Below are 12,893 nucleotides of genomic sequence, written 5' to 3' on the forward strand. Positions count from 1 at the left end.
CACCCCCCCATCTCACCCCCCCACCCCACCCACCCCATCTAACCCAACCTCACCTGAGCATCTTTCTTCTTTGTCAACATAGGTGTTACAGGTGTGAATTTATCTCTTATTGCAGCTTTCTGTGTATCACATGAGACTTGGTATGTTGTGGTTTTTTTCCTTTGTTTTATCTTAATGTTTATTTTCCAGTTACTGTGACTTCTTGGTTGACTCATTGGGCATTTAAGTGTTGTTTAATTTCTCCATATTTGTGAATTTTCCAGTTTTCCTTATGTTTTTAAGTTCTTCTTTTATGAATTTATTTTTAAATAACCTCTGTACCCAATGTGGGGCTTGAATTCACAACCTCCTCGAGATCAAGAGTTGCATGCTCTAATGACTAAGCCAGCCACATATCCCTCCTTCTGTTTTTAATTTCTATTTTCATTTCCTTGTGGGTGGATAAGATCTGATTTCAGATGTTTTAAAATATATTGACACTTGTTTTGTGGCCTAACCTGTGATCTGTCTTGGAGAGTGTTCATGTGTATTTGGGAAGAATGTGTATTTGGCTATTTAGTCTAGTAGGCATAGGTGTTTTGTTGTGTTATTTGGTTCTCTGTATGTCCTGATTGAATATCAAAGTTCTGTCCATTATTGAAACTTGGATAGTGCAGTTTCCAGCCGAAGAATTGCCAGTCTTTAGCTTTAATTAGATTTGTTTTTGTTTCATGTATTTTGGAGCTGCGATATTTGGTGTATATATGTTTATAAATGTTATGTCTTCTTGGTGTTTTGACTTGTTTTTCAATATATAATGTTTTTCTTTATCCCTTGTAACAGATTTAATTTATTTATTTATTCATTCATTCATTTATTTAAGATTTTATTTTTAAGTAATCTCTGTATACCTAGTGTGGGCCTCGAACTTACCACCCTCAGATCAAGAGTCACTTGTTCTACCAACTGAGCCAGACAGGTGCCCCGCAGATGTTATTTCATTTTTTATATATATTTTTGGTAGTTACCATGGGGATTACAATTAATCTTTTTAATTCATAACACTTCAAGTAATACCCAGGTTAAGGGAAACAAAGGCAAATGCCTGAGCCAGTCCTTCAAGCTCTTCTCCGCCCATCATACAGTTAGGTCAAAATTAAAATAACACAGTTCTTTGAGAACAAGCTTTGCTCTGTCCCTTCTGGAACCAGGGATGAGAGTTCCACACTAGGAACATGGGATACAGTCTTCCAGACCATTGTCAATCTGAGGAGGGATGGAACAGGGGCAAGTAAAAATAACATAAAACTCACTGTGTTTTTATTAAATTAATGTGTTTAAATTCTGGTTAATATACAGTGTAGTCTTGATTTCAGAAGTCGAACCCAGTGAGTCATCGCTTACATATAACCCCCAGCACTCATCGCAACAAATGCCCTCCTCAATGCCCACTGCCCATTTAGCCCATCCTCCCACTCCAACTTTGTTCTCTGTATTTAGAGTCTCTTATGTTTTGCCTCCCTCTCAGCTTATTTTTTGCTTTCCTTCCTCTGTGTTAATTTGTTGTGTTTCTTAAATTCCACATATGAATGATATCATATGATATGTATCTTTCTCTGAGTGACTTATTTCGCTTAGTTTAATATACTCAAGATTTCATTCTTTTGGCCACTGAATAGTGTTGCATTGTGTATGTACACACACACACACACACACACACACACACACACACACACACACACTACATCTTCTTTATCCATTCATTAGTCAGTGGACTTTTGATTCCTTTCCATAATTTGGTTAATGTTGATAGTGCTGCTATAAACACTGGGGTGCATGTGTTTTTTCGAATCAGCATGTTTATATCCTTTAGATAAATACCTAGTAGTGCAGTTGCTGAGTTGTAGGTTAGTTCTGTATTTACTTTTTTGAGGAAACGCCATACTGTTTTCTACAGTGGCTGCACCAGTTTGCATTCTTGCCAACAGTGTGAAAATGTACCCCTTTCTCCATATCCTCACCAATATCTGTTGTTTCCTGAGTTTTTAATTTTTTTTTGTTTGTTTTATTTATTTTTGATACTGAGAGAGACAGAGCATGAGGGGGGAGGGGCAGAGAGAGACAGAGACACAGAACCGGAAGCAGGCTCCAGGCCCTGAGCTAGCTGCCAGCACAGAGCCTGACATGGGGCTCGAACCCACGAACGTGAGATCTGACCTGAGCCGAAGCCGGAGGCTCAACCGACTGAGCCACCCAGGTGCCCCCTGAGTTTTTAATTTTAGCCATTGTGTCAGGTGGTAGCTCATTGTGGTTTTGATTTGTATGTCCCTGATGATGAGTGCTGTTGAGCATCTTTTCATGTGTCTGTTGGCCATCTGGATGTCTTCTTTGGAAAAGTGTCTGTTTTTTCTGCCCATGTCTTCACTGGATTATTTGTTTTTTGGGTGTTGAGCTTGATAAGTACTTTTTAAAATTTTTCTTTATGAGAGAGACAGGGCACTAGTGAGTGAGAGGCAGAGAGAAAGAGAGTATCCCATGAGGGGCGGAGCTAGACAAGCGGGACTCACCCGAATCAGGGCTTGTGCTCACATGAAGCGGGACTCGATCGAACTCACGAACTGTGAGATCATGACCTGAGCCGAAGTCAGATGCTTAACCAACTGACCCACCCAGGTGCCCGATAAGTTCTTTATAGAATTTGGACACTAACTCTTTATCCAGTATGTCAGCTGCAAATATTTTCTCCTATTCTACAAGGTCAGTTGCTTTTATCTGATATGTCATTTGCAAGTATCTGCTCCCATTCTAAAAGGTCAGTTGCCTTTTAGTTTTGTTGATTGTTTCCTTCACTGTGCAGAACCTTTTCAGCTTGATGAGGTCCCAATAGTTCATCTTTGCTTTTGTTTCCTTTGCCTCCTGAGACATGTCTAGTAAGAGGTTACATGGCCAAGGTGAAAGAGGTTGTTGCCTCCTTTCTCTTGAATTTTGATGGTCTCCCGTCTCACATTTAGGTCTTTCATTTATCTTGAATTTATTTTTGTGGATGGTGTAACAAACTGTCCAGTTTTTTCAGCACCATTTGTTGAAGAGATATCTCTTTTTTCCCCTCCCGTTTGATATTTTTTTCTGCTTTGCCAAAGATTAGTTGGCCATACATTTGTGGGTCCATTTCTGAGTTGTGTTTTCTTCCATGGATCTTTGTGTCTATTTTTGTGCCTGTACCATACTATCTGGAAGATGACAGCTTTGTAATAGAGCTTAATGTCTATAATTATGATGCCTCCAGATTTGGTTTTCTTTTTCAACATTACTTTGGCTATTTGGGGTCTTCTCTGGTTCCATACAAATTTTAGGGTTATTTGTTTTAGCTCTGTGAAGATTGTTGCTATTATTTTGATAGGGTTTGCACTGAGTGTGTAGATTGCTTTGGGTAGTATGCTTTTTAACAGTAGTTGTTCTTCAGTGGTGAGTATGGATGTTTTTCCATTTCGTTGTGTTGTCTTCAATTTCTTAAGCTTTCTATAGTTTCAGAGCACAGATCTTTTACATCTTTGGTTAAGTTTATTTCTGGGTATCTTATGGTTTTTGGTGCAATTGGGATCGATTCTGTGATTTCTCTTTCTGCTCCTTCATTATTGGTATATAAAAAATGCACCTGATATCTGTACATTGAGTTCATATCCTGAGACTTTGCTGAATTCACATATCAGTGAATTCACATAGCTGTTTTTAGTGGAATCTTTCCTTGTAGAATATCATGCTATCTATGAACAGTGAAAATTTGACTTCTTCCTTGTCATTGTGGATGCCTTTTATTTCTTTTTGTTGTCTGATTGCTGAGGCTAGGACTTTAGTAGTATGTTGAACAACAGTGGTGAGAGTGGACATCCCTTTTGTGTTCTGACTGTAGGGGAAAAGCTTTCAGTTTTTCCCCATTGAGGATGATATTAGATGTGGGCCTTTCATATATGGTTTTTATGATGTTGAGCATGTTCCTTTTATCCCTATTTTCTTGTGGGTTTTTTGTTTTTTTAATCAGGAAAGGATGCTGTATTTTGTAAAACGCCTTTCTGCATCTACTGAATGGATCATATGGTTCTTATCCTTTCTTTTATTAATGTTGTGCATCTTACTGATTGATTTGTAAATCAATTGTAAATAAATTGAATCAGCTCTTCAGCCCAGGAATGAACCCTCTTGATCATGGTGGATAATTCTTTTAATGTACTATTGAATTTGTTTTGCTAGTAGCTTGTTGAAAAAATTTCCACCCATGTTTTCACTTGGGTTATTGGCCTGTAATTCTTCTTTTTAGTGGGGTGTTGATCTGGTTTGAGAATCAAGGTAATGCTGACTTCACAGAATGAGTTTGGAAGCTTTCCTTCCACTTCTGATTTTTGGAACAGTTTGAGAGGAATAGGTATTAATTCTTTAAATATCTGGTAGAATTCTCCTGGGAAGCCATCTGGCTCAGGATTCTTATATGTTGGGGGATTTTTGATAATTGATTTAATTTCTTTGCTGGTTATAGGCCTATTCAAAATTTTTTTTCTTCTTGTTTGAGTTTTGGTATTGTGTGAGTGCTTAGGAATTTTTTCATTTCTTTCAGGTTGTCTAGTTTGTTAGCATGTAATTTTTCATAGTATTCTCTTATAATTGTATTTCTGTGGTGTTGGCTGTGATCTCTCCTCCTTCCTTTGTGATTTTATCTATTTGGGTCCTCTCTTTTTGATAAGTCTGGCTAGGGGCTTATTAATTTTGTTTATTCTTTCAAGAAAACCAGCTTTTAGTTTCTTTGATCCATTTTACTGTTTGTTTGCTGTTGTTGTTGTTGTTGTTGTTGTTATTTGTTTCTATATTGTTTATATCTAATCTTTATTATTTCCTTTTTCCTTCTGGCTTGGCTTTATTTGCTGATCCTTTTCTAGCTCCTTTGGGTAAAGGTTAGGTTATATATTTGAGACCTTTCTTGCTTCTTGAGATAGGCCTAAATTGCAGGCAGTTAGGACTGCCTTTTGTATCCCAAAGGGTATGGAATGTCATGTTTTCATTTTAATTTGCTTCCATGTGTTTTTAAATTTCTTTAGTTTCCTGGTTGACCCCATTCATTCTTCAGTAGGATGTTCTTTAATCTCCATGTATTTGAGGGCTTTTTAAATTTTTTCTTGTGATTGACTTGAAGATCCAAAGCACTGTGATCTGAAAATACTCATGGTATGATCTTGATCTTTTTGTACCTGTTGAGGGCTGATTTGTGTCCCAGTATATGATCTGTTTTGAAGAATGTTCCATGTGCACTCGAGAAGAATGTGCATTCTGCTGCTCTAGGATGAAATGTTCTGAATATATGTTATGTCCATCTGGCCCAGTGTGTCTTTCAAAGCCATTGTTTCTTTGTTGATTTTCTGTTTAGATGATTGCTGTAAGTTGGGTGTTAAAGTCTCCTACTATTGTGGTGTTATTATGTATAAGTTTGTTTATGTTGGTGATTGACTAATATGCTTCCACATTGGGGGCATAAATATTTACAATTGTTAGGTTTTCTTAATGGATAGACCCCTTAATTATGTCACAATGCTCTTCTTTGTCTCATTACAGTCTTTGCTTAAAAATTTTTTTTAAATGTTTATTCATTTTTTTTTTTTTGAGAGAAACAGTGTGAGTGAGGGAGGGGCAGAGAGAGAGAGAGAGACAGACAGACAGACAGACAGACCCAGAATCCTCTCTACCCAGAATCCCTCTAAAATTTCCTGTAGGACTACTTTAGTGGTTACAAACTCTTTTAGTTTTTGTTTGTCTGGGAAAGTCTTTATCTCTCCTTCTGTTCTGAATGATAGCCTTGCTGGATAAAGGATTCTTGGCTGCATATATTTTTTTATTCAACACATTGAATATTTCCTGCCACTCCCTTCTGGTCTGCCAAGTTTCTTTACACAGGTCTGCTACTTACCTTATGTGTCTACTTTTGTAGATTAAGGACCTTTTGTCCCTAACTGCTTTCAGAATTCTCTATCTTTGTATATTGTAAGTTTCATTATGAGAACTTATGAGGTCCTATTTTTGTGGATTTTGAAGGAAGTTCTTTTTGCCTCCTCTTGGGTGCCTGTTTCCTTCCCCAGATTAGGGAAGTTCTTAGCTAGAATTTGTTCACATAAACCTTCTGTCCATTTTTTCCCACTCTTCTGGGACTTTTATGATGTTGTGGATATTGTTTCATTTCATGAATCACTTCGTTCTCTGAAGTCTCGATCTAGCTACTTCCTTCCCCTCTTTTTCTAAGCTTCATTTTTTTTCTATAATTTTATCTTCTGTTTCACCTGTTCTCATCTGCTTCTTCAGTCCTTGCTGTCACTATATCCTGTTGTTTTGCATCTCAGTTATAGCATTTTCCAGTTCATCCTGACTAGTTCTTCAGTCGTTGATCTCTGCAGCAAAAGTTTCTCTGGTGTCTTCTATGTTTTGTTTTGTTTTGTTTTTTTCAGTTCTCTAGTTAACATAGTGATACTGTGTAGTCTTGGTTTCATGAGTACAATCCAGTGATCCATCACTAACATGTGCTCATCCCAACAAGTGCCCTCCTTAATGCCCATCACCCATTTAACCTACCTACCTCCACCTTCAGTATGCTTTTTTTCAAGCCCAGCTAGTAGGGTTATTACTTTTGTTCAAAATCTTGTTCAGATAGGTTTTTTATATCTGTTTAGATCAAGTCCCTGGCTGTGATTTATTCTTGATTTTACTTTTATGGAGAATTTCTGCATCTTGTCATTTTGCCTAAATTTCTATCTTTTGTGTGCTTTTAAAGCTTGGTATGTTTCCTGCACCTGAGAGTACGGCTATATTAAAAAGGGGTCACACACTGTCCAGGGCCTGGCACTCCACACAGTGCTCCTGGTGTGCGCTGCGTGTGCTCTGTGGTTGTGATCTGGCTGCTCTTTCCCACCTGCCAGTCCTCTGCAGAGCTCCTCCTTGCCTGCAGTGGGGAAGCATTTGGACCCTTCACCAGCTGTGCCTTGATTTCTTTGTTGAAGTATCCTGGAAAAAGATGAACAAAAGGGAGGAGCGGGGAAGTGGATCCTATAAAATGAAAAAAAGGAACAGGTACAACAACAACAAAAAACAGAGAATCCAAAAAGTATACATCTGATTCCAAGGAAAAAGAAAAAAAAAAGCAGATAAAAAGAGAAAAGGAAAAAGAATAAAAAAAGCTTGATAAAAATAAAATGACCAAAAACCCCCCGAAACTATGAGCCTTATCCAGAAACACAATAGAAGGAGGTACAAAAACAAACGTGCTGTCTGCTGGTGCCTGGGTGCCCTGTGGTGGCTGTGCTCTGCTGGGAGAGGCTGGCTGTCCTGGCTCAGTGTTACTCTTGCCCCAGTGGATGTGCAGTTACCAGGCAGCGTTGGGAGGGGTTGGTGTAAGCAGGTCTTGCCCCCAGTGGGTGCCACTGTGTTGCCCTCTGACAACCCACTGTGTTGGTGTTGTGGGGGGTGGAGGTGGTGAGTGGCGCCATTCTAGTCTCCGCTGTGATCAGGCATCTCAGCCCCGCTGTTCCGGCGGCCCTCACAGATTAGCGAGGGAAGCCAGCTTGTCCTGCACCGAAATTCTTGCTGTTTTTTTCTTTGGCACGCAGCTGGATTCAGAATCCAAAGTCTTTTTTTTTTTGTTTGTTTTGTTTTGTTAATGTCTATTTATTTATTTTGAAAGAGGGGGCACAAGCAGTCTCTGTGCCAATCTCCTGACATGGGAATCAAACTCATGAGCTGTGAGATCAGGAACTGAGCTGGGATCAAATGTTGGATGCTTAACAGACTGAGACACCCAGGTGCCCCAAAACCTGGAGTCTTAAAGGACCCACCAGTTAAGGCGCAACTGGGATTCAAAACTAGGGTCTTTTCCCTTTTTTTTTTTTTTTAATGTATATTGATTTTTGAGAGAGACAGAGCTTGAGCAGGGGAGGGGCAGACGGAGAGGGAGACACAGAATCTGAACCAGGCTCCAGGCTCTGAACTGTCAGCACAGAGCCTGATGTGGAGCTCAAACTCAACGAACTGTGAGATCATGACCTGAGTTGAAGCTGGACACTTAACTGGACGCTTAACTGACTGAGCCACCCAGGTGCCCCCAAAATCAGGTTCTTAAAGGAACCAACTCTCGGTGCACAGCTGGGATTCAAAACCCAGAGTGTTACAGAACCCGGCACAATGCGGGTCTCCCCTCCAGACCATAGCCTTGCCACCCTGCTAATGAAAGGCCTTTGGTGGGTACCTGCCAGGAGTTTTGTTCTTGGCGAGGCCATAAACCCTCTTCCCAGAGGACTCGAGGGACAGGGTTGTTCTCTCCAGTGCGCCCCCAGGATTGCTCCTCCACGCTGTGCACTCTGGGGCCAGCTCCCACTTCCCCAGGAGCACGGGCAATGGCTCCACTCTGGAGAAAGTCACACTCTTCTAAAACCTCAGCGTTTCAGTTCCACAGGCTGCTTGCAAAAAAGAGCTAGCATACTCTGTACTTCTTGCTACCTAGCTTGTGTCCAGAGAGGTTTTCCTCTTGTGCTAACTCGATGCCGCACTTTCACAACCCTTATCTCTTTCTCTCCCTCGTGTCTCTCCACGGAAAGGGTTCCCTCTCTTTTATGGGCCTGATGCTTATCTTGCCCAAGTCACCTACATGCACCTCGATCCTGCCCAGCTGTCTCCCTCCAACTGTGGAGAGATACTTCTGCGGCTCCACAGATCTGTTTCCTGGGTCTTCCAAGTAATCTGGTTTCAATACAGCTGTGTTTGGGGATGAGGAAAATCCACGTCCCCTACTTCTCCATCTTAACTCCTTGAGCCTAAAATTTACTGTTTTTAACTTGCCTCTTGGGGCACCTGGCAGACTCCGTTGGTAGCACACGCAGCTCTTGATTTTGGCGTGGTAAGTTTGAGCTTCATGTTGAAATGCTATACATTTCTTGTTTAAGAACTTCTTTAAAAATTTTACAAAAATTTTAATTCTAGTGTAGTCATCATACAGTGTTATGTTAGTTTCAGGTGGATATTATAATGATTTGAGAGTTCTGTACTCCATGCTCGTCACAGTAAATGTATTCTTAATCACCTTTGCCTGTCCTCCCTCTCCCCACACTTCCCTCTGGTATTCATCACTTCTCTATAGTTAAGAATCTGGGATTTTTTGGTATCTTTTTTTTCTTTGTTGATTCGTTTTGTTTCTTAAATTCCACATGAGTGAAATTATATTTTATTCTTCTTTCTCTGTCTTATTTCAATTAGCATTATACTCCCTGGATCCCTACACATTGTTAAAGATTTCATTCTTTCTCGTGGCTGTGTGCTATTCCATTGTGTTATATATACCACATCTTCATCCATTCATCTGGGATGCATGCTTGGGTAGCTTCCATAATTTGGCTGCTGTAAATAATGCTGCAGTAAATATAGGGATGCATGAATCCTTTCAAATGAACATTTTTGTATTCTTTGGGTAAATACTCAGTAGAGAGTAGCGCTGTTGCTGCATTTTAGGGTAGTTCTGTTTTTAATTTTTTTGAGAAAACTCCATACTGTTTCCCTTAGTGGCTGCACCAGTTTGAATTCTTGCCAGAGTTCCTTTTTCCCCACATCCCTGTGAAAACTTGCTGCCTCTTGGGGTTTTGATTTTAGCCATTCTGAAGGTGTGAGGTGATATCTCATTCTGGTTTTTAAGTTTATTTATTTATTTTTTTCGTGAGAGCAAAACTGTATGTGTGGTAAGGGTCGGAGAGAGGGGAGGAAGAAACAGGCTCTGTACTGTCAGTTGACATAGGGCTTGAACTCATGATCCATGAGATCATGACCTGAGCTGAAATCAAGAGTTGGATGCTTAACTGACTGAGTCGCCCCTCATTGTGGTTTTGATTTTCCTTTCTTTGATAATCAGTGATGGCTACGAATTTTTTTTTTTTTTTAATAATTGAACTTGAGCACCAGGACCCGCGATCAAGAGTTATATGTTCTGACTGAGCCAGTCAGGTGCCCCAGCTATTAACCTTTTAAAAGGGAAGTATAGGGGCGCCTGGGTGGCTCAGTCGGTTGAGCCTCCGGCTTCGGCTCAGGTCAGATCTCACGTTCGTGGGTTCGAGCCCCGCGTCGGGCTCTGTGCTGACAGCCAGCTCAGAGCCTGGAGCCTGCTTCGGATTCTGTGTCTCCTCCTCTCTCTGCCCCTCTCCCTCTCATGCTCTGTCTCTCTCTGTATCAAAAATAAATAAAAAACATTAAAAAAAAATAAAAGGGAAGTATAGTTTACATGCAGTATCCTCTTAGTTTCATGTGTATTTCATAGCAAATTGGTATTTGCATATGTTACAAAATAATCCCTAATGTTATTTTTGTGCTGTACATTACATCACCATGACATTACTTTGAGGTGGAGTTTTGTATCTCTTCCATTTATCTGTTTTACCCACTGTCTTCCCCAGCCTTTCCCCTCTAAGGTAACCAACAGTTTCTTGTATTTATAAGTCTGTTTCTCATTTGTTTGTTTGGTTCATTTTTAGTTTCGACATGTAAGTGAAATCATACTGTATTTGTGTTTCTCCATCACACTTACTTTCCTTGGCATAATACACACAAGGTCCATCCATATTGTTGCAAATGACAAGCTTACATTCTTTTTTTAGAGCTGAGTAATAGTCCATTGTGTAGTGTGTGTGCGTGTACCACATCTTATGCATTCATCTCTTCATGGACACTTTGCGTCCATATCTTGGGTATTGTAAATAATGCTGAAAAGATAGTAAGATTGCATATATCTCTTTCAATTGGTATTTATCTTCTTTGCATAAATTCACAGAAGTAGAATTCCTGGATTATATAGTAGTTCTGTTTTAAACTTTCTGAGGAACTTTAATACCATTTTCCTTAGTGACTACACCACTCTACATTCACACCAATAGCATATGAGTGTTATCTTTTCTCCACATTCTTGTAAACACTTGTTCTTTCTTCTTTTTTTGGTTATAGCCAATGTGATGTGTAGGGTAATACCTGTTGTCATTTTGAGTTGTATATCCCTGATGATTAGTGATATTGAGCATCTTTTCATCTGTATATCTTCTTTGGGAAAATGTCTGTTCAGGGTCTCTGCCCACTTTTTAATGGGATCATTTTTTGGTGTTAATTATGTAAGTTTTTCATAAATGTTTTATTTATTTTTGAGACAGAGAGAGCACAAGTTGGGGAGGGGAGGAGAAAGAAAGGGCAGAGGTTCCAAAGTGGGCTTTTGTACTTGATAGTAGTGAGCCTGATGCAGGGCTCAAACTCACAAACCAGGAGATCATGACCTGAGCCGAAGTTGGATGCCCCAAATGAGCCACCCAGGCGCCCTGTTCTGTATATATTTTGGATATTAACTCCTTCTGAGATTTGTCATTTACAAATATCTTTTTCTATTCAGTTACCTTTTCATTTTGTTGATGGTTTTCTTTCCTGTGCAAAAACCTATTTATTTTGTGTGGTCCCATGAGTTCATTTTTGCCTTCCCTGTCTTTTTCTTTTTGGTCTGAGGAGACTTAACCTAGAAAAATGTTTGAATGACAGATCTCTAAGAGATTACTGCCTATATTCTCGAATCCATTTTTGAATTAATTTTATAGGTGGTGTAAGATAGTGGTTCATTTTCATTCTGCATGTAGTTGTTTAGTGTTCCCAGTACCATTGTATATTTTTGCCTTTTTTGTCATAGGCTAACTGATTATATATGTGTGGGGGTTTATTTCTGGGCTATCTGCTATATTCCACTGATCTGTACGTCTGTTTTTGTGCTGCACCATACAATACTTGGTCACTCTAGCTTTGTAATATAGTTTGAAAACGGAGGATGTGATTGTCTCCTGCTTTGTTTTTTCTCAAGATTGTTTTGACTATTTGGGGACTTTTTACACTTCATATGGATTTTAGGATTCTTAGTTCCAGTTCTGTGAAAAATTCTTTTAGTATTTTGATTGGGATTGCATTGAAGCTATAGATCAGTTTGGGCGGTATTAACATTTTAAAAATATTAATTCTTCTAAGCCATGAGCATGGTATATCTTGTTATTTATGTTGCCTTCAGTTTCTTTCATGAATGTATTATAATCTTTAAAGTACAGGTCTTTTACATCCTTGATTAAGTTTATTTCCAGGTATTTCATTCTTTTTTGATGCAATTATAAATGGGTTTTCTTAATTTCTCTTATAGTTTCTTATTAGTGTATAGAAAGGCAGCTGATTTCTGTATGTTAATTTTGTATGCTGTGACTTTACTGAATTCATTTATTAGTTATAATAGGTTTATTTTTGGAGGAGTCTATGGTATTATCTATTGTTATTTACTTCTAACTTTGCTTTTTCTACCTTTTTTCGATGTAGAGTTTTTTGGTTTTTTTTTTGTTGTTGCTGCTGTAATTTTTAACTTTTCAGGGGTTCTGTCATAGTTGATTCTGACATTTTTCTACTGTATTTCAGTATTTCTACACTAGGAATTACTATCAATCCATGTGCTCTATTCCTTTTTTCTCCCTCCTCCCCCCCCCCGCCTTTTTTTTTTTTTTTGAGGGAGAGAGAGCGCACATGCGCTTCCCAGCAGGGGAGAGAGAGGATCTTAAGTGGGCTCCATGCTCAGTGTGGAGCTCGATTCCATGACCCTGGGACCATGACCTGAGCCGAAATGAGGAGTCAGATGCTAAACTGACTGAGCCACTCAGGTGCCCTCATATGCTTTATTCTTAACCTGTATTTACCGGTTTTCAAAATGCAGCATACTGTTTGTTGTCAGTAACAGAAGTAGGTCTGGATAACTTAAACGGAAAGAGTGTGGGGAAGGGTATGAGAGAACTCACAGACTTACAGGGAAAATCAAGCAGCTAGCGTTTTGGAGTAACTAGAGCCAGTAA

General features: G+C 39.3%; 1 protein-coding gene across 13 annotated transcripts in view; it reads left to right on the plus strand.

The window, feature by feature from the left end:
* The window catches only part of MLLT10 (MLLT10 histone lysine methyltransferase DOT1L cofactor), a 235,419-nt gene that overhangs the window by 56,605 nt on the left and 165,921 nt on the right, over positions 1-12,893 (plus strand). Inside the window, exon 1 of one of the 13 annotated variants that reach the window (XM_029953351.1) lies at positions 8,881-8,899. The exons of the other annotated variants lie outside the window; for them this stretch is intronic. The gene's annotated coding sequence lies outside the window, so the exon portion shown is untranslated. Of the gene's footprint in view, positions 1-8,880; positions 8,900-12,893 lie in introns of those variants that run through there. 13 annotated transcript variants of the gene reach the window in all.

The sequence above is a fragment of the Suricata suricatta genome, chromosome 10 (genome assembly GCF_006229205.1).
Source record: "Suricata suricatta isolate VVHF042 chromosome 10, meerkat_22Aug2017_6uvM2_HiC, whole genome shotgun sequence".
NCBI lineage: Eukaryota > Metazoa > Chordata > Mammalia > Carnivora > Herpestidae > Suricata > Suricata suricatta.